Source organism: Heloderma suspectum, chromosome 2, assembly GCF_057233095.1.
Source record: "Heloderma suspectum isolate Gila_16-S chromosome 2, 16-S_ref, whole genome shotgun sequence".
NCBI classification, from domain to species: Eukaryota; Metazoa; Chordata; class Lepidosauria; order Squamata; family Helodermatidae; genus Heloderma; species Heloderma suspectum.
Genome location: NC_139459.1, coordinates 359,935,829 through 359,948,011, shown reverse-complemented (window position 1 = coordinate 359,948,011; position 12,183 = coordinate 359,935,829). Strand labels below are relative to the sequence as shown.

At 48.1% G+C, this 12,183-nt stretch overlaps 1 protein-coding gene across 1 annotated transcript in view; it reads left to right on the top strand.

Annotated features, from left to right (window-relative positions):
* The first annotated feature begins 8,029 nt into the window (after window positions 1–8,029).
* LOC146355625 (tripartite motif-containing protein 10-like) overlaps window positions 8,030–12,183 on the top strand; it is a 30,488-nt gene continuing 26,334 nt past the window's right edge. The window contains exon 1 of the mRNA XM_084831030.1: window positions 8,030–8,619. The gene's annotated coding sequence lies outside the window, so the exon portion shown is untranslated. The remainder of the gene's footprint in view (window positions 8,620–12,183) is intronic.

Here is a 12,183-nt window from a genome sequence, read left to right as displayed (position 1 = left end):
TGCTTCTGTTCTGTCTGATGCTTTTCAGCACCTACATAAAATCACCGGGGTGGGCATTGGGAGAGAAAGAGTCATGCTGATGCCGTTTAGATATATTATCTTTCCTCGTGTTCAGTGAGGGAATGGAATCTCTGCACCACTGCCTGGAACCAGTAACTGGCTGGATGAGGGCCAATAGAAAAAAGGTGAGTGAGGGGAGGCATGATAGAGGTGTACAAAATTATGCATGGTGTGGAGAAAGTGGATAGGGAGTCACTTTCCTCCCTCATAAGACTAGAACCCAGTAGGGTCATCCCATGAAGATTCAGGCCAGATTAGAAGATGATTTTAATCCACAACACGTGGAAACAACATTGGCTAGGAAACTGTCCTCCACAGTGCTGAAGCTTGCCCTGCATCTTGGAAAAACCACCTGGATTTGACCAGCCCCGTGCAATATGGACAACCTTGAATCGAATTCGCACGGGTCATGGTAGATGTGCAGATGCCCTTTCTAAATGGGGCAAAACAACATCACCACATTGTGATTGTGGGGCTGAAAAACAAACTATCCAACACATAGTGACAGAGTGTCAAAACTGAGCCTACAGTGGAGACTTTGCTGATTTCCTGGCTGTGACAACAGAAGCAAAAAACTATATCTGTAACCTAGACATACGTTTGTGATCTTCCTGTCTATATTTTATATTTATTGTGCTCTATGTTTTTATTGTAACACGATGTGAATGTGCCATACGATAAATAAAATAAATCAGGCCAGATAAAGGGAAGGACTTCTTCACACAGCTATGGAATTCACTACCACAAGACGTAGTGATGGCCACCACCTCGGATGGCTTTAAAAGGGGATTGCTGGGGAACTTGGGTGGGAGGGTGTTGTTGCACTCATGTCTTACTTGTGGGTTTCCCATGGGCAGCTGGTTGGCCACTGTGTGAACAGAATGCTGGACTAGATGGACCCTTGGACTGATCCAGGCCAGCTCTTTGTATGTTCTTAAGTTAAACAATAAACTGATGCTCAGTCCAAATAAGGCAGAAGTGATGGTGGTGGACAAGCCTCTACACTGAGGAGCAGGGGAATGGCTTTTCTAGATGGGATCCCACACCCACACCAACATGCTAGAAGAAGCATGTACTTAGGGGTACTCCTGGATTCTCAGGTGGTGGCTGTGCTCAGGAGTGCCTTTTTCCACCTTTATCTTGTGTGGCAGGTACACCCTCTCCTTGATGACCGGGACCCTTGCCTTTATAATCCATGCTCTGGTAACCTCTGGATTGGATTACTGTTAAGCCCGTTCTGTGGGCCTTTGAAGATGGGTTCAGAACTACAATTGGCTCAAAATATAGAGCAGGAGCGAACTACTCTTACGGCCCTGATGCTAGGTTGGGGGTCACATGCACATGCATGCACACATACATATACACACATATACACAAACGCACACACATCCCAGTGATCCTGATACAGATCACTCTTTCCTTGCTACTAGCTTTCCACCCTTCCCCCAGCAATCCTCATACAGAGAGCTTCCCTATCGGATGGTATACAAATTTAATATAAATACATGAATGTGAGGTGAGGGAGAGGGAACAGTGAAGAAACTGTGGGAGAATCACAATGCAATATTGCAATACAATGAATAATTATTACAAGAAAAGAAGAAAAACAATTGTCCAGCTTAAAACCTTATTCAGATGATAAAAGCTCTCTAAAATAAAAATCCTGAAAGCTGACAGGGGAGGATGCCAGGGAATTCTTCTTGGACAGGGAGTTGGGGTGCCACCACCAAGAAGTCTCTGGATCTCATGGCAACATCACGACAGCAAGGACCTGCATAATAAAGCCTCTTTAGAAGATCTAAAGGCTTGAGGGTGATCTATGGGAGAGGTGGGTCCTTCAGATAAGCAGGGCTGAGACTGCCTGTCTGAACTGCAGGAACCAGTTTAAGGGCGCCATCCTATACATGTTTTTTTTAAAAAAACAACATATACACACAATATACATACACTAAAATATCTCTTAAGATTGTAAGATATCTACCTTAGACTCCTCTTACACAACAAATGCTTATTATTATTCTCTACTTCTTAGTTGTATATCATACATTGAGTTTGGACATTATGCATTTCTCTCCTAATTTTAACAACAACAAAAGAAAGAGAACCAACCATCTCAAAGTTCAAAATCCACATACATAGATATCATTTTTCTTTGTTTCTTGTACAAATTCTATAAGAGGTTTCCAATCTAACATAAATTTAGTCGTTGATCCTTCTTTAGTCATAATAGTAAGTTTTGCCATCTCTGCCAGCTCCATCATTTTCATGATACACTCGCTCACAGTTCGTATTGCTTCATTCTTCCACTTTAGTGCAGTGCATACAATAACCTTGCAGCCCTTGTCATGTAGAGAAAGAGGTTTCATCCTACACATGTTTAGACAGCAAAAAACCCTAGAATTCCCAGCATTCATCAATGCTGGCTGTGAAATGCTGGGAGTTGTAGGACTTTTTCCTATCTAGGATTGCACCCTAAAAGTACAAGCCTACGCATATTTAGACAGGAAAAAGGCCTACAACACGGCAGGCTGGGAGTTGTAAGACTTTCTTCTGTCTAAAAATGCATAGGATTGGACCCTAAGATACAGACTTTGTCTCAAAGCACAACAGAGGGAGCTGGAACAGCAAATAATGCAGCAGCCCTTGTGGAAAGGAAAGGGAGGAGGACAGAGGCGGAGATTTCAAATCCAACGCTGTTTTGGAAGTTGGAGAGAGGAAGGGGAAGGCCCGAGGCCCGCAGCCGAGGTAGGCGCATTTCTGAATTTATATTTTTGGACTTGGCACCAACCAACTTTATCCGGTACCACAAAGACGAGGCTTTTTTTGTTTTTTTCCCCTTGGTCCAAAATGGCCCGCAAATTCAGACATGAAGCTAGCGTTTCACAGTGCAAACTTTGTTAGTTGTTGGCCGCTTGCTGGCTTTCGTCCGGGGGGTGGCATGGAGGGAAGGCTGGGCCCTGCAACAATGTCAAGGCGGCCAAACAATTGCAGTGCGATCCTCTATGTGTCTACTCAGAAGTCAGCCCCATTAAGCTGAATGGGACTTGCGCCTGTGTCCAGGATTGCGGCCTGAATCGCATGCTCTTGCGTAAAAGTGTGCGTGCTTTCTTCTTTCCGTAAAAACAAAAAGAGGAAGAAGGCAGGTGGAGGAGCGAAGAGAAAGGAAAGTCGAGCTCACTTTGCAGCAGAAAGCGGGGGGGGGGGGAAGCCCTCTGTCAATCCCTTGTAGCTGCTTCACATATACACCCTTTGCCCCTTCAGAAAGAAAGGGAGGGGAACCAAGAGCAGTGCCGTCTTCGATAATGCTCTGCGTCCAAGGAAAGCGGTCGTCTGGGTGTGATTCAAGTCCATCTCATAAAGAACTCTCTCCTGGGGACATGGAGGTATGATTTGGGCTGGCCCGAAAGCTTTTGTTGTTGTTGCTGGATTCATACCTCTAGTTCCTCATTTCTCATTGTCGGCTGGGGTCCTCACGTATCAATGAGTGCTATGCAAAAATGAGGTTTTTGATAGAAGAGAATTATTGCTTGCCTTGGAGAGGACAGTTCCCCAATCATGGAGATGTATGATATAGGGTAGTTCAAAGTATCCCCTTAATGGATCACTGCCTTGTTGTGGCTAAGGGGCTTGCGTAACTCAGTGAAGCCATAAGCTATGCCGTGCAGGGCCACCCAAGACGGAAAGGTCATGGCAGAGAGTTCTGACAAAATGTGGTCCACTGCAGAAGGAAATGGCAACCCACCCCAGTATTCCTCCAAGAAAACCCCATGTAACGTATCACAAGGCTAAAAGATATGATCCCGGAAGATGAGCTCCTCAGGTCGGAAGGTGTCCAATATACTACTGGGGAAGAGCAGAGGGAATTTCCAAGTAGCGCCAGAAAGACTGAAGCGGCTGGGCCAAAGCCGAAAGGACACTCAGCTGTGGATGTGTCTGGTGGTGAAAAGAAAATCCGATGCTGTAAAGAACAATATAGTTTAGGAACCTGGAATGTAAAATCAAATGAATCAAGGTAAGCTGGAGGTGGTCAAATAGGAGATGGAAAGATTGAACATCAACATCTTGGGAATCAGCGAACTAAAATGGACAAGCATGGGCGAATTTAATTCAGGTGACCATCATATCTACTACTGTGGGCAAGAATCCCTTAGAAGAAATGGAGTAGCACTCATAGTGAATAAAAGGGTGGGAAAAGCAGTAATGGGGTACAACCTCAAAAACGATAGAATGATCTCAGTATGAATCCAAGGTAAACCATTCAGCATCACAGTAATTCAAGTCTATGCCCCTACCACTGATGCTGAAGAAGCTGAGGTTGTTCGGTTCTATGAAGACCTACAACACCTTCTAGAACTAACACCAAAAAAAAGATGTCCTCTTCAACATAGGGGATTGGAATGCTAAAGTAGGAAGTCAAGAAATCACCGGGATAACAGGCAAGCATGGCTTTGGTGTACAAAATGAAGAAGGACAAAGGCTAACAGAGTTTTGCCAAGACAACACACTGATCATAGGAAACACTCTTTTCCAACAGCACAAGAGGCGACTCTACACATGGACATCACCAGATGGTCAATATCGAAATCAGATTGATTATGTCCTTTACAGCCAAAGATGGAGAAGCTCCATACAGTCAGTAAAAACAAGACCTGGAGCCGACTGTGGCTCAGATCATGAGCTTCTTGTTGCAAAATTCCAGCTTAAATTAGGGATGGGGGAGAATTTCTCCCCGAAACTTCGGGGGGGCCGAGTGCCAACGCATTCGGCCCCCCGAAATCAGCGGTGAAATTCTCCACCCCCCCACACACCCCCGGGATGGGACTTACCTTTGACGAATGTCCCTCCTGGTGGCGGGTCCCGGCGGCGGTTCGGCGGGTTTTCGTCAGGGGCGGGGGCGGCAGCCAGTCTTTTGACCGGCTGCCGCTGCCGCCATTACAAGTGAAGTAAATCAAAACAAAACCCCATGATAGGCTACGTTACGATTGACGTAGCCTATCACGGCTAGATCTCCAAAGTCAGCCGTGATAGGCTACGTTAATCGTTACGTAGCCTATCACGGGTGACTTTGAAAAAAAAAGCACGTATGCAAATGGCGGCGCCCATGGGGCACCGCCATTTGTGTTCCTTATTTGGTCCCTGTAGTCTACGTAAAGATTTACGTAGACTACGGCGAAAATAAACACAACGCTATTTGCGACTCATGAAGAGTCGGACACGACTTAACGACTGAATAACAACAAACCAACTTTTGAGCAGATAATCGTGCTAGGTGCTTGACCTTAAAGAAACATACCCCCAGAAACAAAGTAGATAGTGTGCCTATTTTTTGTTGTTGTTCAGTCGTGTCCGACTCTTCGTGACCCCATGGACCATAGCACGCCAGGCCTTCCTGTCCTGCGCACTCTCCCGGAGCGTGCTCGAGTTCATATTCATTGCATTGGTGATGCTATCTAGCCATCTCATCCTCTGCCGTCCCCTTCTCCTTTTGCCTTCAGTCTTTCCCAGCATCAGGGTCTTTTCCAGAGAGTTTTCTCTTCGCATTAGGTAGCCAAAATATTTGAGCTTCAGCTTCAGTATCTGTCCTTCCAATGAGCACTCAGGGTTGATTTCCTGTAGAATGGACTGATTTGACCTCCTTGCAGTCCAGGGGACTCGTAAGAGTCTTCTCCAGAATCACAGTTCGAAAGCATCAATTCTTCGGCGCTCAGCCTTCCTTATAGTCCAGCTCTCACAACCATACATTACTACTGGGAAAACCATAGCTTTGATTAGACGGACCTTTGTTGGCAAGGTGATGTCTCTGCTTCTTACTATGCTGTCTAGGTTTGCCATAGCTTTCCTCCCAAGGAGCAACGAGCAAGCGTCTTTTAATTTCATAGCTACAGTCACCGTCTGCGGTGCCTATTACCCTCCCTGAATTAGTGTACTTTTATTAAAAATGTGTACTTTTATTAAAAATATTTTTCCTGATGTTGCTGTGTTTCACTTCATGTTCAGAAGTGTATTAGTCTGCCGTCTATAGTAATAAAAGAGGATGTGTGTCTGTCGGTACACCTGTGACCGCCATAGTGCCAAGACTGTGAAACCTAGACACCTGAAACTTGGCATGCATACTAAGGGGACCCTAGGGGAGTGTGTCTTTGGATTATTTTTTTTTAAAACAAACACATTTAGGGCGCAATCCTATGGCCGCTAGTCAGCGAATAGATGGCCATAGGATTGGTCGGTTCTCGGAGAACCGATTACCACCCCCTCCTGCACCGCCTCATAGGCAGCACGGATTGGTCCCATGCTCTGCACTTCTAAGAGCAGCGTGGAGCAGGGGAAACAGGGCATTCCTGGGGGCAGGCCAGGGTGGGGAGGTCAGAAGTGCCGGTACACCACTTTCTGTGTGTTTTCTGGCCTCCCCACCCCACCAACCCTATGGGGATCAACGGTCGCTTCTGAACCTGGGGGCAACCACCTATCCGCTGCAGGGCAGGAGGAGTGGTGAGGAGCACATCTCCTCCATGATCCTGCTGCCCTGCTTTCACAGCCGATTTCGGTTGTCTAGCTGTGAAAGCAGGGCGGCGGGATCACGGAGGAGATGCGCTCCTCACCACTCCTCCTGCCCTGCAGCGGATAGGTGGTTGCCCCCAGGTTCAGAAGCGACCTGTTGATCCCCATAGGGTTGGTCCCTAATTAATGTAAATATGTCTGTGTGGTTGAAGCCTGCGAAAGTGGCTATGAAATTGGCAGAAATCATGAATGGTCAAAGCTGGCCCAAGACATCTTACCACCCAAGGCAGAAGGGGTTTTTGCACACCCATATATGAAGTTCCTGTGTCTCTCCCGAGAGCCAGATATTTTTCTTTACATCTTTCCCTAAAACTCGCCCAGAACCAAAATCAGTTTTATAACTACAGAGTCATGCAAGGGGTGTTAAATGGCTAAAAAGGGACTCTGCAACCCTTTTACTTCAATTGAAGCTCATGGTTTTCAATTTCAAAGCCCTAAATGAATTTCAAAGACCTCACCTGTGGATAACAAACCTTTTTAGGTATTAAGATCCGCATTCCTGTCTGGTGCCTCTAGAAGTCTCTCCCCAGGGAAGCTTGCCTGGCACAACCTCTGCTATCTTTGCAGTGCCAGATGAAGAATTAAACATTATTCACAAAGGCTTTTCAGGGTGTTCAATTTGCTGTGGTCTTGTTCTATCAATATCATAGAGGTTTTTCATAAATATTGTGTCATTTTTTCAGCACTTCACCAAACCCATTCCGCTAGACTCAGTTTCAGGGTTATTTGAAAATCGTTATGCCAACCTATCACCTTTAGCTCATCAAGGGCTTGGCAGCAGCCACTCCTTAAGGTTCACCACCTCCTTTCTTCTCCATGTGGCACTGCAGCATTTGCTGTTTACATTGTTTCTGTTGATTGGTGAAATGATCCAGTTCACAAATAAGTCACAGTGGCTTGTTTTAATCGTGCTGGGCACCATTTCCCTAACAATTACTCACCCAGGCGCTGCTTGTCATGACATCTGAACCTGGGTGGCATGGCTTGTTTGAGGGGGAAACAACCCTCAAATAACCCTACAACAGTCCATGAGTTATTTTGCAAGTTGCTGCCCCACCTACACCACCAACAAGCCCTGGGTTCAGATAATGCAACAAGCCGCACCAGCATGCCCTGGGGGATTAAATCAAGCCGCTGTGGCTTATTTGATCCTGCAAATCAGCCGCGCGTGTGCATATGTGTGCCCTCTGAGGGAGGTGGGTCTGAGGGACGTCGTCTTTCTCACTGGTGGTTTGCCTTATATTTCCATCTAAGTTCCAGTAATTATTTTAAAATCCTCATTTTAGCGTCTGCAAATTTGCGTCTGCGCATTTGCAAGCCCTTTGCACGATGTATATCTGGCCACCCGGTCTGCTTCTGCTGCCTGTTTTAAAGGCCTCCTCTATCGCAAGCAGCCGTCCGACCCGAGCCGCGTAGAAACGGGAAGTCGTGGGAACAGCAACCATCTCTTCTGTAAACGGGCATCTGCGGCCTCCCCCAACCTGGTGCCCTTCAGATGTGTTTAACCACAACTCCCACTCTCCGCCAGCCAGGGAGGGTGGGAGCTGTAGTCAAACACATCTGGAGGGCACCAGGTTGGCGGAGGCCGGATCTGGGGGAAATAAATAAGCACGGGCTGTTGCGGGCACGAAGCGCTGACGATGGCCGCGGCGGGGTCCTAACATTGCCCCTTTTCCCGGCGGGAAGGGCGGGACGGATGCACGAAGAAGGGCCGGGTTAGGCCGGGGCCGCCTCCCTCTTTCTGTTTGCGAAGGCCCAACGGGTGAGGGGAAGCCGTCGGAGACGCCTGCCATTGCTGCTGCTGCGGCCGCCGCCCGGGCTCGTGCCCCGCTTCCAGCCCCCCAGCCCGGGGAGTTAATGAGGGCTAGGCCCGCAGCAGCGGTTGCAAACCCAGCCTGCATTCCTGCACCGTGTCCCACTAGGCCAGCAAGCCCTGCCTGGTTGGGCTCTGTGAGGTGAACCGTCTTGAGGACTGGCAGCGTCTCTCAGCCGCATCCCAAGGTACGGGGTGGGGTGGGCGCAATACCTCTGCCTCTTATTTTCCTGGAGGCCTCTTGGTTTTAAGGCAGGCGTCCCCAACTTGGTGCCTTCCAAATGTTTGGGAGTTTTAACTCCCATCAGCCCCAGCCAGCATGACCAATGGTTGGGAATGCTGGGAGTTGTAGCCTAAAATTTATGGAGGGCACCAAGCGGTGAAGGCTGGAGCCCCGTAGCTCTGCCCCCTAGGGAGTTCTTTGAGTCCCTGTTGCAGTTACTCAGAAAAAGAGGGGACTTAAGTGAGAAGAAGCTCCCCCCCCCCAAGAAGTAGAGATGACACCCCCCCCCCCCCGCTTTTCCTCCAGGACCACAAAAAGCAAAGGAAAGTTGTGTTGATCTACAAACAAAAGTTCCAAAATCTAGTTGGGCAGTACCTGTATTGGGGCCGGCCAAAATGTCACTAAATAGTGAGCAAGCTTTCAGATTGTCTGGAATTCTTCATCAGGCTGGATATTAACCAAAGCAGCTGTTAGGCAATATAACTGCTATTATAACTCCAGTGTGGTATATGCTAACCACGTACCAAAACTTGTAGCTGAAAAAGGTGGGGCCAGGTTGCATTTGGCAATGCTGCTTACTGCAGAAATCGGTGTCCAAGAATTAACAGTGCAGTCCAGTGTGTGTTTACTTAGAAATAACAGTTCCATTGCATTCAATAGGGCTTACTCCAAGATTAGTGTTCACAGGACTGGTTTAAAAGGAGCTATCTCAAGGTTGTAGACATTTGTGGGGGCGGGGGAAGAATTTTCTACTTTCATTAAAAACAGGCGTCTACATCAGGTGTAAGGAAATGTATTCAATCAGGATTCTACTCAGTTGCTCAGTAAAAAATTAAACCTGCTCCTGCCTTCCATTGCCCTGCCTAGTGAGCGCAATAACTGGATAACTGACAGGTTTAAATGTTACGCGATTATTTTATTGTATTAATATTTAAGTTGAATATACAATTATTTGATTACATCTCCATTTTTAAAATAAAATCTTTTTAAATCTATTGGGCTATCAGTCATTAGGCTCTTTTGCGTTGATACTCTCCCCACCCCCATGAAACTCTGGGCCCCTTTCTCACGGAACAGCTGCTTTGTGACACCAAGACTGCCATCTTGTATCCACTTACCTGAGAGTAAGCCCCATTAAACTTAATGAGACTTACTTCTGAGAAGATGTGCATAAGACTGAGTTAGCTACAGCTTGAGCTCTCAGTGAATGCTTGGACTTCAGCTCTCGCACAGCAGGAGACGTGCCTCAAGTTTCTTTACAAAGTTTGCACAAGTTTCACTGCTGCCAGTGGGGAGGGGGAGATTCTTTAGCAAAAGCTCCAAATTGCCACTGTGTAATATATGCAGAACACAACTTGCAGGACTGTTTCATCTTAGGGGGACATACACACCACAGGAAAGATGTGCCCCAATTGCTAGGAGAAAGGAAGGGGACAGTAAAAGAGAGGGGAAAGCTATTATCTCTTTCAGACCTCTGGAGTGTCCTCTCTCCCTTTGCTCTCCAAACTGCTGGCAGGGAGAAATGAAATAAAAGCAGCAAGAAAGGCCTTTGCATTATTTGCACAAAGAGTAGAACGGAAAGAACAAGCTCGCCTCGGCCGCTTCTGCCCACCCCAATCCCAATGGACCGGCACAAGGACAAAGGGGAGGAGGAGGGGAAAGCCTACAGAACCTTAGGGCCCCGAGGAGGGTTTCCCGCCTCCCAGCTGAGCAGAGCAGAGCAAGCTGCTCCTGCTGATCCAGGGACTACAGAAGCAAGCCAGCTCCCAGAGAGCGAGCGACCAGAGCGAGCGAACAGGAGTTGGCCAGGGGAGTTGCAGTGGTTGAAGAGACAAAGGAGACAGAGGCTAAGAGGTAAGTGAGCTGCAGGAAGCCGAGGGGGCTGTCAGGGTGGACACTGAGCCCATAGAATCCCAGAGTAGTTCTGATTCTGAGGAAGAGCAGTCGCTCCTGGGAGAGGAGCGCGCTCCGCTTTCCCAGGGCCCACAGCTGACGGAGATTCCTCCCACCAGCATTCCTAGCTTAGATAGCAGTCCAGGGAGTGACAGAGCGCGGGAAGCAGACTTGGTGGATGCGCGACGCAGATGCAGAGAGCGGCGCCAGATGGAGGGCGCGGAAAGGAGGCGTAGTGCCCGGTTGGCGCGCAAACAACGGCTGCGCCCAGAGGATCCAAGGGAAAAGGGGAGGGACTCTCCCTAGTCCTTAAGTTCAGGGGTCTGCCAGTAATTCCCTTTCAAATGGGGACCAACTGTTTCAACTTAGGGCATAGGTACTCTGCTGCTCAGATCTAGTTGCTACCTGTAGAGTTGTTAAGTTGTAAAAGAAGAATAAAGCTTTGAAAGGAATGCCTTTGTCTGTGTCTGGACTTGGCTACTGGATTAGACTGGTGGCCTGAGTACTCCCAGCTGCTGAGTGGGCGGGAAGCTTCAGCCTGTTTCCCGCCTCCCAGCTGAGCTGAGCAGAGCAGAGCAAGCTGGTCCAGGGACTACAGAAGCAAGCAAGCTCCCAGAGAGCGAGCGACCAGAGCAAGCGGACAGGGGGAGCAAACAGGAGTTGGCCAGGGGAGTTTGGCAGGGGAGGTCAAGGGGGAGGCCCCTAACTTTTTTTTTTCATTTTTCATTTTATTTTATTTTTTAACTAACGTTTTTCCATTTATTTGTCTTGTAACACACACTTTCACACCAGTGGGACTCTGCTTTTAACCTCTACTGAGTAGAGGAACAGGCACAGGCTAGTCTAGAACACTCACAAAGCTAGACACAAAAAGGGAAAAGAGGCAATGGAAGGACAGGACTCTCCAGTGATGGTGACCTGCAAGGTGTGCAATGTTTGTTTTCTTGCCTGAGAACAACATGGCCTACACCTGCAACAAGTGCAAGTTGATCACGCTGCTGGAAGAAAAAGTAAGTGGACTGGAGTGGCGACTGTCGACCCTCCGGGGAATAAGAGAACACGAAGAGTTCTTGGACAGAATGGGGGAACTACAGCAGCAAAGGGAAGACCAGAAGCTTGAAGAGCAACAGCAAGATGAGGCAGTGGGAAATGCTGAGGTGAAGAAAAATGCTCCTTGGAAAAGGGTGACAGGAGAAGAAGAACACGACGCCACTCTGCACCAGTGGAAGCAGTGGAGCTGTGGAACTGATTCCAGATACTTGCGGATGAGACTGGAGGACAGCCTGCAGAGGAAGAATCACAGGGGACCTGCATGAGAGTGAGCAAGAGGCTGAAGGTCAGTCAAGCAGAGGTGATGAAACCCAGGCCTACAACAAGAAGAGAAGAGTGGTAGTAGTGGGGGGCTCCCTGCTGCGTGGGATCGAGACCCAGGTATGTCGCGAGGACCTGTGGACTCGCCCGGAATGTTGTCTCTCGGGAGGACAGATTAGAGACGTGACTGAAAGGTTGCCTGCACTCATAAAGCCCACTGACAGGTATCCCTTTCTCCTCATCCATGTGGGAACAAATGATACCACCAAGCGGAGCTACGAAGAAATCACGTCAGACTTTGAAGCTTTGGGAAGGAAACGCAAGA